The 13,797-nt window shown below is 40.4% G+C and overlaps 1 protein-coding gene and 1 long non-coding RNA gene across 3 annotated transcripts in view; one reads left to right on the plus strand and one right to left on the minus strand.

The window, feature by feature from the left end:
• Positions 1-13,797, minus strand: part of LOC105948383 — a 52,919-nt gene that overhangs the window by 25,710 nt on the left and 13,412 nt on the right. The window contains exon 2 of the long non-coding RNA XR_004221286.1: positions 11,892-12,088. This is a non-coding gene — a long non-coding RNA (uncharacterized LOC105948383). The remainder of the gene's footprint in view (positions 1-11,891; positions 12,089-13,797) is intronic.
• Positions 1-13,797, plus strand: part of taf11 (TATA-box binding protein associated factor 11) — a 103,292-nt gene that overhangs the window by 3,342 nt on the left and 86,153 nt on the right. The gene's annotated exons all lie outside the window — the stretch shown is intronic.

Raw genomic sequence — 13,797 nt, forward strand, 5'->3', positions numbered from 1 at the left:
CTGTGTAATAATAAAAGAGAACCTTTGCAATTGATGGTAACTTAGCTGCATGAATCCATATTGGTGGCAAAACAATCCTATTGATTTTGTTCAATGTTTAAAATTTAAAAGAACACTGCACTGGCAAAACTAATTTGTTTCAGAAACACTCAATTGTTTATATAGGTATGGGATCAGTTATCCAGAAAGCTCTGAAATACGGTAAGGCCATCTCCCATAGTTGCCATTTTAATCGAATAATTCAATTTTTTTTAAAATTATTTTCCTCTGTAAAAACACAAAATTTTGTGTCTCCTTATTTGTAATGTTGTAATGATGTTCTGGTGTCTGACTTCCTCTCGAACAGATCCTTAATTCCGTGTCCAAAGTCTGCGCATTTCTCTCCTCTCTCGCCTCTCCTGCTCCCCCTCCCACAAGAATGCTAAGAACTCCCTCCCGCTCCCTTAGGAATGTGGAGCTGCAGCAGGAAGCTACTTAAAAATGGCAGCTGCTGTCTTACAGGAAAAGGAAAGGGATTTTGGCATTTTACTGCCAATGGATTTGCCACATTAGTGCCACCTAGAACAATGTATTAATTAGGCAGAAAGCCTTGCTATACCTGAATAAAGAGCCCTAGAAGCTTTCTCTGTTTGCTTAAGACAGCAGCTGCCATTTTCAATAGCTTCTTGTATTTACATTGACCTTTCTGATAACGCATACTTAGTTTTTACCTTTTAGCAAATGGAGAAAGCTTTTGGAGCTGTTTACTCGGGCATGGTAATGCTTTCTGCAGAATAAATAAATAATAATAAGTTCTAGGTGGCACTAATGTTGCAAATCTTTTGGCAGTAAAATGCCAAATTTCCTTCTCCTTTTAAGGTATGGAAATTCAAATTATACCCCTTATCTGGAAAACCCCAGGTCCCAAGCATTCTGGATAACCGGTCCCATACCTGTATATACAAGCTGCTGTGTAGCAATGGAGACAATTTATTTAACTGTTTAATTGGTTTTAATTTTTGTTAATTTTTAAAATGTTGTAAAATTTCATGTTTTTCATATGGTGGTTACTGAGCCTGACAGCCAAAACCTGTTGCTCTGTGATGCGATAATTTTTATTGTTATGGCTACATTTTATTGCTTATCTTATCTATTCTTCATATTCCAGTCTCGCTCAAACCACTTAGGAAGCACATAGATGAGACAGGCAGGCACTCTGGGAACCCAATGAAGTAACATAGAAGCTCAAATAGATCAAGAATATTTTATTGAGGAATACACATAAATGCTAAGCCTTGTGCGTTTCGTGCCAATCTGGGCACTTAATCATAGGCTGAATAACCTCTTACACACATGAAATATTTAAGGTCACAGCTAACCAATCACAAGGTAGTTGTACAGACCAATCATTAAGGCCAATTAATTAGAATAATTAGTACAGGTATAGGACCTGTTATACAGAATGCTCGGGACCAACTGTATTCCAGATAAGGGATCTTTCCGTACCTTAAGTCTACTAAAAAATCAATAAAACATTAATTAAACCACATAGGATTGTTTTGCATTCAATAAGGATTAATTATATTTTAGTTGGGATCAATTACAAGGTACTGTTTTATTACTACAGAGAAAAAGGAAATCAGTTTTAAAATTTTATATTATTTGATTAAAATGGAGTCTATGGGAGACGGGCTTTCAGTAATTCGGAGCTTTCTGGATAATGGGTTTCCGGAAAAGGGATCCCATACCTGTACATACCAATTGTAAAAAAGCTGTGTAATTAGTAGATAATTACAGAAGCAAGATAAAAAAAAGGGGGGGGGGCATTTAATGTGTAAACATAAGCCTAATGTTTAACTAGTGCTAATCCAAGTCTTTAGAAAGTTATATGAACAAAAGGGTAAATACAAGAATAAAGTATATAAAGAATGTCTATATATACATCAGGTAGATTTCTAGAATAATTTATATAAAGATAAATCTATTAAAGGACATTAGATAACATTAATGAAACGTCATAGTCATAGTTGAGTCCTTCCGGTTGTCTCTTGCGTAAGTAAAAGATCAATTTGGTTTCTTTTTTTATTAGTGCTTTTATAATGTCCCCACCACGGGGGTCAGGGTATACTCTATCAATTCCAATAACTGAGAGGTTAGTAAGAGCTCTACTGGAACAGTCAGACAAATGTCTAGCAACTGTTTTGTGTCTATTTACATCAGTAATATTAAGGATATGTTCTCTAATACGCTCTTTTAGTTTCCTACTTGTTTGGCTGACATATTGTTTTCCACATTTTTTCCACATCAATAAATATGACGTATTTAGTGTTACAGTTAATATGATGAACAATATTGTATGTCTTATTTGTAACTGTGGAAGTGAAGGATTGGGTTTTTTGTATATAATTACATGTAATACAGTGCTAAGCGCCGCATCTATATGTTTCTTTTATAGATAACCAAGTGGTTGAAGGTTTATTAGATTGAATTAAACTTGGAGAAAGTCTTTTACCAATAGTCTCAGTCTTTCTTTTTACATAATTGAATCCGTTGTCTAAAATTTGTCTAAGTGTAGGATCAGCTTTAAGAATTCCCAAATTTTTATCAATGATCTTTTTAATCTCTTTATATTGAGGACTATAAGTAAGTACTTATGATAACATCTGAGAGAATTTCCTCCGATCATCCTTATTCTTCGAGTATTTGTCTGTATTTTTGTGCACAGGGTACATTTGTAGTAAGAGTTGTTCTTGTATCATTTTTTTGTCTTGTATCTGTTAAAAAGATCCAATCTATGAGTAGAAGCTGCTCTCTAAAAGAGAGGTTATGCAACGGATATATCCTCAATCAAGCCTTTCAGTCTCTGAAAGAAGTCCCTAGATTTCCAAAAGAAATTTTTTTCTTTAGGGCTCTGGTACACGGGGAGATTAGTCGCCCGCGGCAAAACTCCCTGCTCGCGGGCGACTAATCTCCCCGAGTTGCCTTCCCTCTGCCATCCCACCGGCGAACATGTAAGTCGCCGGCGGGATGGCAGACGCGGCGGCGCGATTTCGCGCAAATCGCCGAAAAAGACTCGCGAGTCTTTTTCGGCGATTTCCCGAAATCGCGCCGCCGCGTCTGCCATCCCGCCGGCGACTTACATGTTCGCCGGTGGGATGGCAGAGGGAAGGCAACTCGGGGAGATTAGTCGCCCGCGAGCAGGGAGTTTTGCCGCGGGCGACTAATCTCCCCGTGTACCAGAGCCCTTAGAGCAAATGCGCTTAAGGCACAGGAATTGGCTGTATGGGATGTTATTAATTAAATTATTAGGGTGACTAGAGGTGGCATTAAGTATTGTGTTAGCAGCACATTCTTTTCTTAAGATTGTTGTGATTACATTGTGTTCTTCAGATGAAAGAGTGATGTCCAAGTAATTAAGAGAAGAGGGATTAAATTCAAAAGTGAAATTTAGGTTATAAGTATTAGTGTTTATTACAGAAATGAAATCTTTGAACTGATCTATGGTACCTGACCATATCACTATGATATAGTCAATATAACGACCATAGTATTCAAAAAGTGATTGAAAATTATTGTTATTAAAGATATATGTTTCTCTTCCCACCATCCTAGAAAGAGATTTGCATAGGAAGGTGCAAATTTTGCTTCTATTGCGGTGCCACAGCTTTGTAAGTAATATTTATTATCAAAAATAAAATAATTATGAGTAAGTAAAAATTGAATGCCACTTAACATAAAAGTGATCAGATTTTCATTATAAGTGCTATAGTGAGTGAGATGGTATTGAATTGCTTCTAAGCCTAAATGATGTGGAATACATGAGTAAAGGGATACTACATCAATAGATGCCCATTTGTATTTATCATTATTCCAGATAAAGGTGTTTAAAGCGTGTATAAGGTGTCCACTATCTTTTAGATAACTTGGAAGTCTGAGTAGAAGAGGTTGTAAGAAATAGTTCACAAATTCACATCAATTTTCTCCTAGTGAGGTAATACCAGCGATAATAGGTCTACCTACAAGGGGGTCTCTTTTTTGTGTGTACCACTGCCTGGTTGCTAGGGCAAATTGAACCCTAGACACCAGATTGATTGCGTGATTTTATTGCATTTTGTGTTCTTCTTTTGTTACTTGTTTGTGCCCATGGAAATTTTGTCTATGTATCCATATGGGTGCCTCTGTACGCAAAATAGATTGGTAAATTGATGCATATTGGGCATCAAACCATTCAGTAGATCCCTGGTGTTCATATTTAGGATGTTTTATGTTGGTATGTTACAAAATGTGGGGTATATAATGAGGTAAAATGCAAGCCACATTTACCCATTTGTCAGAATGTGTATTTTCTGAAAATATGACTTATTTCCCAATTTTACCACACATAAATCAGGCGGTGTGTTTTTGGTAGCCGAATGTTTTTGGTATGCCATGAAATATGTATGCACAAACTTTATTTTGAGGTCTCTAAATGCCAGATACTTTGGTAATTTCTCTTGGTCCTAATGCAATGTGGGAGATAAAATGCTTGAAAGCAGAAGCTTTGAGGCAAATTTTTTTTTTTTTAAGAATTTTCAGAAATTTTGTTCAGAAAAGTGTTGCTTTTCATGGTTACCCATTTTGGATTTGGTAGAATGTGTACTTTTCAAAAATGTATGGTTTCCTGTAGTAAACCTAATGTCCCACGATGTTTGCCTGGAAGTATGCTGTATTTTGCTGTAGTGCTTTGAAAATGCAGCAATTTACTTCTGAGTTTTTAATCTATAGAAGTCCAAAATCTCCATAAAATAATATTGGTGTGTGCCAGCGACATGAGAATTTTTGTCCATAAAATATTTTTCTGGTATAAATTTCCTATATCACTGCTATTGAATTTTTTTGTTTTTAGAGCTCTAAATCTTGTTCCAGGAGTGGAAATACACAAAAAATCACATTAACAAAGCTCTGATTTTCTACCCTAAAGAAATACTGTCATGGTTGTTTTTTTTTTTTTTTTTTTTTTTTAAAAGGCATCAGTCAATAGAGCTTCCTCAACAGAATCCTGCATTGAAATACATAGTAACATAGTAAGTTGGGTTGAAAATAGACATACGTCCATCACGTTCAACCATAATGCCTATATATAACCTGCCTAACTTCTAGTTGATCCAGAGGATCCAGAGGAAGGCAAAAAAACCCCATCTGAAGCCTCTCTAATTTGCCGCAGAGGGGAAAAAAATTTTTCCTGACTCCAAGATGGCAATCGGACCAGTCCCTGGATCAACTTGTACTAAGAGCTATCTCCCATAACCCTGTATTCCCTCACTTGCTAAGAATCCATCCAGCACCTTCTTAAAGCTATATAGTGTATCAGCCAGTACAACTGATTCGGGGAGGGAACTCCACAACTTCACAGCTCTCACAGTAAAAAATCCTTTCCGAATATTTAAACGGAACCTCCCTTCTTCTAAACGGAGTGGGTGCCCTCGTGTCCGTTGGAAGGACCTACTGGTAAATAAAACATTAGAAAGGTTATTATATGATCCCCTTATATATTTATACATAGTTATCATGTCACCCCTTAAGCGCCTCTTCTCCAGCGTAAACAGACCCAACTTGGCCAGTCTTTTTTCATAACTGAGACTTTCCATACCCTTAACCAGCTTAGTTGCCCTTCTCTGCACCCTCTCTAACTCAATCATGTCCCGTTTGAGCACTGGAGACCAGAACTGAACAGCATATTCTATATGGGGCCTTACCAGTGCTCTGCAAAGGGGAAGAATAACCCCCTCCTCCCGTGAATTTATACCCCTTTTAATACAGCTCAAAACCTTGTTTGCCCTTGCAGCTGCTGCCTGGCATTGCTTGCTACAGCCAAGTTTATTATCTACAAGGACTCCAAGGTCCTTCTCCATTATGGATTTGCCTAGTTCAGTCCCATTAAGGGTATACGGGGCTTGCATATTTTTACATCCCATGTGCATGACCTTACATTTATCCACATTAAATCTCATCTGCCACTTAGCCGCCCAGATTACCAGTTGGCCAAGATCCTGCATCCTGCAGGATGCCACATCCTGGATAGAATTGACTGGTCTGCAGAGTTTTGTATCATCTGCAAACACTGATACATTACTTATAATACCCTTCCCTAAGTCATTTATGAACAAATTAAACAAAAATGGACCCAGTACAGAACCCTGAGGGACTCCAAGTAGAGAATGTACCATTAACAACCACCCTCTGTACCCGATCCTGTAGCCAGTTTTCTATCCATGTGCAAACGACTTCACTAAGACCAATAGACCTTAGTTTAGAAAGCAGTCGTTTGTGAGGAACGGTATCAAATGCTTTGGCAAAATCTAAATAGATTATATCTACTGCATCCCCACTGTCCAGCTTCTTACTTACCTCATCATAAAAAGCAATTAAATTGGTCTGACATGACCTGTCCTTCATAAAGCCATGCTGATTACTGCTCATAATGCCATTCTCCAGTACATAATTTTGTATATGATCCCTTAACAAGCTTTCAAATAACTTGCCCACCACGGATGTCAAACTTACAGGCCTATAATTGCCAGGCTGAGATCTTACTCCCTTTTTAAATATAGGAATGACATTCACCTTCTTCCAATCCGTAGGTACCATACCTGATGAAAGCGAGTCTGAGAATATCCGAAACAAGGGCCACTGTAATTCTGACCCTAGCTCTCTCCGTACCAGAGGGTGTATTCCATCTGGCCCAGGTGCCTTGTTTACATTTACCTTGTGTAACCCTTTAAGCACCATATCCTGTGCCAACCAGTGTGTTGGGGGTTTCCTTAATGGAGAAGGATCTAGGGGTTTTTGTTGATAACAAGTTGTCTAATGCCAGGCAGTGTCATTCTGTGGCTACTACAGCAAATAAAGTGCTGTCTTGTATAAAAAAGGGCATTGACTCAAGGGATGAGAACATAATTTTGCCCCTTTATAGGTCCCTGGTAAGGCCTCACCTTGAGTATGCAGTGCAGTTTTGGGCTCCAGTCCTTAAGAAGGATATTAATGAGCTGGAGAAAGTGCAGAGACGTGCAACTAAACTGGTTAAAGTGGACCTGTCACCCAGACATAAAAAGCTGTATAATAAAAGCCATTTTCAAATTGAACATCAAACTCAAAATCATTTTTTCATTAACACATCCATACCTATTATAAAAGCATTTAAAAATCCCAGCTGTCAATCATATATTGTCTGCCCTGCCTCTATGCCTTAGGCATAGAGGTGGGACAGACAGTTACTTTCACTTTCAATTCAGAACTTCTTAGATGTTGTTGCACTCCTCACATTCCCCCTCCCTCCTAGCCATTTTATTTTGTAACCAGTGCATTGGCATTTGTATCAGATCCCCCCATACTGGCACAGAAACAAGATTTTGGCAGGATGCAATGCCTGCTTTGATAAGAGTGTCCTCAAAATGGCACCTGCCTGCTTGCTGCAATTGTGAATTCCTAGGCTGAAGAAAATAAGATTCAAATAATTTATATAGTGTAAGTAAAGTTTATTTTGCTTGACAAACACAATAGAAAACAATTTGGAATTATTTCTTAAGGTGACGGGTCCCCTTTAAGGGGATGGAAGATTTAAACTATGAGGTGAGACTGTCGAGGTTGGGGTTGTTTTTTCTGGAAAAGAGGCGCATGCGAGGGGACATGATTACTCTGTACAAGTACATTAGAGGGGATTATAGGCAGTTGGGGGATGTTCTTTTTTCCCATAAAAACAATCAGCGCACCAGAGGTCACCCCTTTAGATTAGAGGAAAGGAGCTTCCATTTGAAGCAGCGTAGGTGGTTTTTCACGGTGAGGGCAGTGAGGTTATGGAATGCCCTTCCTAGTGATGTGGTAATGGCAGATTCTGTTAATGCCTTTAAGAGGGGCCTGGATGAGTTCTTGATCAATCAGAATATCCAAGGCTATTGTGATACTAATATCTACAGTTAGTACTAGTGGTTGTATATATAGTGTATGTATGTGAGTGTATAGATTGGTAGGTGTGGGTTAAGTGTGCTGGGTTTACTTGGATGGGTTGAACTTGATGGACACTGGTCTTTTTTCAACCCTATGTAACTATGTAACTATGTAACCACTGTGTAGTTGGAGCTGAGGCAACAGTGCAGCTATTGGGTGGGACTTGGCACTCTGGCTCCTCTACTGTATACACAGAAGAAAAGAACTGGTTAAGCACAGCTGCCTTTTCTGTATCCGCTGTAACCATATTGTTACTATAACTCAATGGGGCCACACCCTCAACCTGCATCTTTTTACTATTAATATACTTAAAAAACTTTTTGGGGTTTGTCTTGGCCTCTGCCGCGATGCGCTCCTCATTTTCCATCTTTGCCTTCCGGATTGCTGTTTTACAACACTTGTTATAGTGTTTATATTCATTAAACACAGCTACTGTCCCCTCTGACTTATATTTCTTAAAAGCTTTCCTTTTTTTCCCTATTAACTTCTTTACCTCAGAGTTAAGCCACATAGGGTGATTCTTAACACTTCTACTTTTCTTATTAATGGAATAAATTGAGAACAGTAATGATTTAATATCATTTTAAATGACAACCATTTCTGCTCTGTGTTTTTATCAGAAAACCTACTGCCCTGAAGTGCTGCCCTTAAGGAGCTAAAATTTGCCTTCCTAAAATTCATTGTCTTTGTTGTCCCCGTGTAAATTTGTTTCCTGCACCAAACATCAAATGAAATAACATTATGATCACTATTACCCAGGGGTTCAACCACTTGCACATTTGCTATATGTTCTGGGTCATTAGAGATCACTAGATCCAGTATAGCATGGTTCCTGGTTGGCTCCTCAACAACCTGTGACATAAAGTTGTCATGCAGAAAGTTTATAAAATTGTTCCCATTTACTGTCCTGGCAGTACTATTACTCCAGTCAATATCAGGGTAATTAAAATCCCCCATTATTATTACTTGCCCCAAACTAGCAGCCTTTTCTATTTGCAACAGGAACTGGGCCTCCTCCTCTTCGCTTACATTAGGGGGTCTATAGCATACCCCTACAATTAGTTTGGTAGATTCTTTACTATCTGTGAGAAGCTCAACCCATAAGGATTCAGCTCCCTCTGTTAACCCCATCACTTCCTCTTTCATATTTGCTTTTAATTCCTGCTTAACGAACAGACACACCCCTCCTCCTTTTCTATTGCCCCTTTCCCTCCGAAACAATGTATAACCCCCAATATTAACTGCCCAGTCATGAGACTCATTCAACCAAGTTTCAGCAACACCAATCACATCATATTTCCGCTCCAACGCCAGCACCTCCAGCTCTCCCATTTTACCAGGCAGAATTCTTGCATTGGTAAACATACATTTAATACTGGTTCCGGCATGAGAATGATGTGTAAACAACTTATGGGCCTCCCTGCCATTATCAGTATCCCGAAGCAAGTCTCCTCCCCCATTTTCCCTTACTATTCCCACTACCTCATCTATCCTGTCTACCACAGAATTTCCCGCTGCACCCTCCCTCCCCCCCCCCCCCCCCCCCCCCCCCCCCCCCCCCCCACTCATAGTTTAAAATCTCCTCCAACCCTCTAGCCATCTTCTCCCCCAAAGCAGCTGTCCCATCATCATTGAGGTGCAGCCCATCCCTGGCAAAGAGCCTGTAGCCGATTGAGAAATCAGCCCAGTTCTCCAGAAACCCAAAGCCCTCCTGCCTGCACCAATCTCTCAGCCATGCATTTATCTCCCTAAGCTCCCACTGCCTTCTTAACGTTGCTCGTGGCACAGGTAATACCTCTGAGAAAATTACCTTGGAAGTCCTCGCCCTCAACTTCTCGCCTAGCTTTTTAAAATCGTTCTTGAGTACTTCCCCCCCCCCCCCCTCTAACTTTGTCATTGGTACCTATGTGTACCAAGACCGCCGGGTCTTCCCCAGCCCCTCCTAACAATTTGTCCACTCGTTCCACCACATGCCGAACCCTAGCACCAGGCAAGCAACACACAGTTCGGCATGTAGGGTCTTTGTGACAAATTACCCTATCCGCCTTTCTAATAATTGAATCCCCTACAACTATAGCCTGCCTTCCCTTCCTAACACTATTCCCCCCCACCTGTATTAGAGGTGCCGGGTCCCAGGGTGCTCTGAGAGTCGGCCTGCTCCATACATGCTAGCTCAGAGCTGTCTTCCCCAGCATCTTCACCTAAAGCGGCAAATCTGTTGGTTTGTACAAGCTGTGAACCAGCCCCCCTACCCTTGTGTCCCCTACTGCCCCTCTTAACTGTTACAAACCTGTCTCCCTTATTAACCTCCACTGTCCCTTCTCCACCCCCCACTACACCGGCCCCTGCCAGTGGTTGCTCAGTGAGCCTCCTGTTCTCCCCCATGTTTACAGCTGCCCTCAGTGCTGCTAGTTCCCCCCTTTAGATTCTGCACCTCCGATTCCAAGAGGAAAACCCACCTGCATCTCTCACAAGTAAATGCTGCATGGAACTGCTGCTCCAGGACAACATACATGCGACGATGCACACCATGCACAACAAGAGTCACACCAGCAATCATACTGCAACTCATATTGCGACTGGGTACTTAGTCTCCCGAGTGCAATCCCTTGTATAGTGCCTTTTTAGTTTCAAAGGCCTTTTTGTTTTTAACGCTTTCTAAACACTTAATTCACATGCAACACTTAGATTACATGCAACACTCGCTTAGCAGCTCCCACACTCGCTTTGCAGTCAAACTTATAGAGGTTCAAACATTTTTCAAAAAACTTTTTTTTTTTTATATTTAATTGGGAAATTTCACATGGGGCTAGCCATATTTTTCATTTCCCAGGATGTGACAGCCACGTGACTTGTGCCCTGATAAACTTCACACACGCTGAGCTGTTGAACCTCCGTTTGCCCCGCCCACAGCAGCTGACCAGCAGAACAGTGTGGCAAGGTAGCAAAATAGCAGCTCCTAGTTGATATCAGAATAGCACTCAATAGAAAGAAATCCAAGTCTGGCTTGGGACTCCTCCAGTTACATAGGAGTAGGAGAAACAATAGATTATCTGAAAGCAGTTCTGCCTGAAGTACTCTGCCTGTGTGTGCCATACTCTGCTTGCCCTATGCTGCCTGTGTCTGCCATACTCTGCCTGCCCTATGCTGTCTGTGTGTGCCATACTCTGCCTATGCTGTCTGTGTGTGCCATGCTCTGTCTGCCCTATGCTGCCTGTATGTGCCAAACACAGTACATACAGTGACACAATGCTGGCACTGTTCCTACAGTCTGTTTGAGGTGTGAAGAAGTGAACAATGTGGGTGATTCCAGCCTGAGCCTGAGGTGTGAACAATGCAGGGATTAAAAAGTGTGAACAGTACAGGGGATTACATGTTTAAACAATACAGGGGAATTGCAGCCTGAATCTGTAGGGGGGCCGTTAATCTCAATACTGATACCATTTAAAGCGTACACAAAGGTAAGCCATCAAAGCAGGCAGACAGTTGGGGGGCCACACAGAGGGATGTCACAGGCCGCCAGTTGGACAGCACTGCTCTGGGGGATTAATGCAGGTTAATGGCTGGTGCATGGTCAAGGTGGATGCATTCCCGGTTGGGCTTAATGCATTTGCAGCGGCTCGAAGGATCTCAGTCAGTGAGCTGCATAGGCCCATGCCCTAATGCACTTCCTCCACCGCTTCACTGTGCTATGTTCTGTTCGCGCATCAAGGGGACTTCAGGGGCACCACTAGTCCCCTCTATACCTCTAGTCTCAATGAACAATGCACATGTTACATATACCTCTCCTGCAGATGTGTAATGCAACAAGTAGGCTCCGCGTTAGAGTCGTGTAGTACATCCAGCACCCACTTGGAAGGATTGACAAATGCTACCTACCTGTTGTCATGTGATAAGGTAGCGTAGGGGTTTAGCTTTACTGCACTTACCAGCTCTGCTTGTTGGACTCATCACGAGTGGCTGAGGTGAGGCTGAAGCCCAATATTGTATTCAGTAAGGGGCTCTAATGGTCGTTCCGTTTACCCTTCCTCTTCGGGTAGATGCACACTTCTCGTATTGCGGGCTCCGGGTTGTAGAAAATGCAGGAAGCCGAGTCAAAATACACCTCTTGCCTGCACCCTTATCCCTGAAAAAGTTGGTGTTAGTTCACAGTATATCTTCCGATTCATTTATATACACCAAATCTTAATTTTTCAAGCTGTAGTCAAGGATCTCTGTAAGATGGGATGATTTGTAGGCTTTTTATATACTTAAATATCATAGGAAGTCTCCCATAAAGTCAGTTGCTTAGTATTTGTTTAATTTAACAGTTTAGGCGGGTTTGCGCTTATAAACCATTTATTAACTGGTCAGTTTGAACAGCAATATAATATTACTGAAGGTGTAAAACACACCCAATGATCTGTGTGTGGTTATTACATTTTGTGCCTGATTTGGCTGTTTAGAGCCCAATACACAATCATTGACAAGTTATTTGCAACTTGACAATAAGCTGTTTTGGAGCTGCAGGAATAGTTCTAAGTAAGAATTCTAATTTTTAGAATGTAGACTCTCCCACCCCAGGATACGGGAAGAGACTTCCATAAATTTAAATCTACTATTAACTGTTTGAAAATAACATGGCTTATTTGTTTCACTTATAAGGGTTGATTCACTAAAGTGCAATAATGCTTATCGCATGCTTTTTTGCGTTAAAATTGACGTGAAAAAAACACGTGATTCCCTAAAGTATTATCACATGCGTTAAGTCGCATATCGTGTGCGTTAAATAGTGCGCAACCAAATGCGTTAATTTTACCGCATTGTGTTAATTCTCACGCAGAAATAATACTAACGCATGATTCACAAGCACTTAGACACGCTAAATATCACATTAGTCTATGCGAAAATTAACACCTACTTGGGGCAGGCGGTTATTATAGAAAAGTACAGTTCATAAGCTTCTGGCAACACAATATGGACTTTGAAGTGTGATTTATTCAAGTATTTGTTGGCCCTAGAGTGATGTAGCCTCCAGTTTGCAGGGAAATGGTCATTTTCAAAAAAGTAGTTTTACGAACGTAATGGTGTGTATGGCTAATATGGCGTGCACGCGATAAGTTGCGTTAATTAGCGCGTGTTGCGTCAAATACCGCACAAAAATAGTCTTCGTGACTAAAATAACGCAAACAGCCAATATCCTTTTTAGTGAATCGTGTTAAGACACGAAAAATAAGACGCAATAAAATTTTTAGCGCATGCTATAAATAGCGCTCATTTTATCGCACTTTAGTGAATCAACCCTTTAGTTTCTTATGAGTAAGTAATTTTTGGTAATAGTCTGCAATAAAAAAACTTTCTCAGATGCCTCTGTGTGAACTGCAGCTATTACAGTACGTTTTAAACGGCTTATTCAGACACATAGATACAAAGTCTTTGCAAGACACTTATCATATCATATGATCATATGACCTTATGCTTGCTATAAAGTGTTGTGATGGGCTTTTTAGACAATTAGGGCTTGATAAAGGGAGTGGATACTCAAAACGTTAACATTGCCTGCTGTCTTAAATTATATCTGTTTGACAGCACCATTAGTGTTGGTAGCAAAAAAACATATCCTTCAAGTTACCTGGGACATCTGAGACTTTTTTTAGGATACAGTCAAATAAGCATATGAAAGCAAACAGAATAAAATAAAATAAAATGAAGCGGGGAAGGTAAATTGGTTGACATACATAGTACATAGTTACATAGGATTGAAAAAAGACCAGAGTCCATCAAGTTCAACCCTTCCAAGTAAACCCAGCACACACAACCTATACTTACGAATCTATAATATCACATACATAAACT

The sequence above is a fragment of the Xenopus tropicalis genome, chromosome 2 (genome assembly GCF_000004195.4).
Source record: "Xenopus tropicalis strain Nigerian chromosome 2, UCB_Xtro_10.0, whole genome shotgun sequence".
NCBI classification, from domain to species: Eukaryota; Metazoa; Chordata; class Amphibia; order Anura; family Pipidae; genus Xenopus; species Xenopus tropicalis.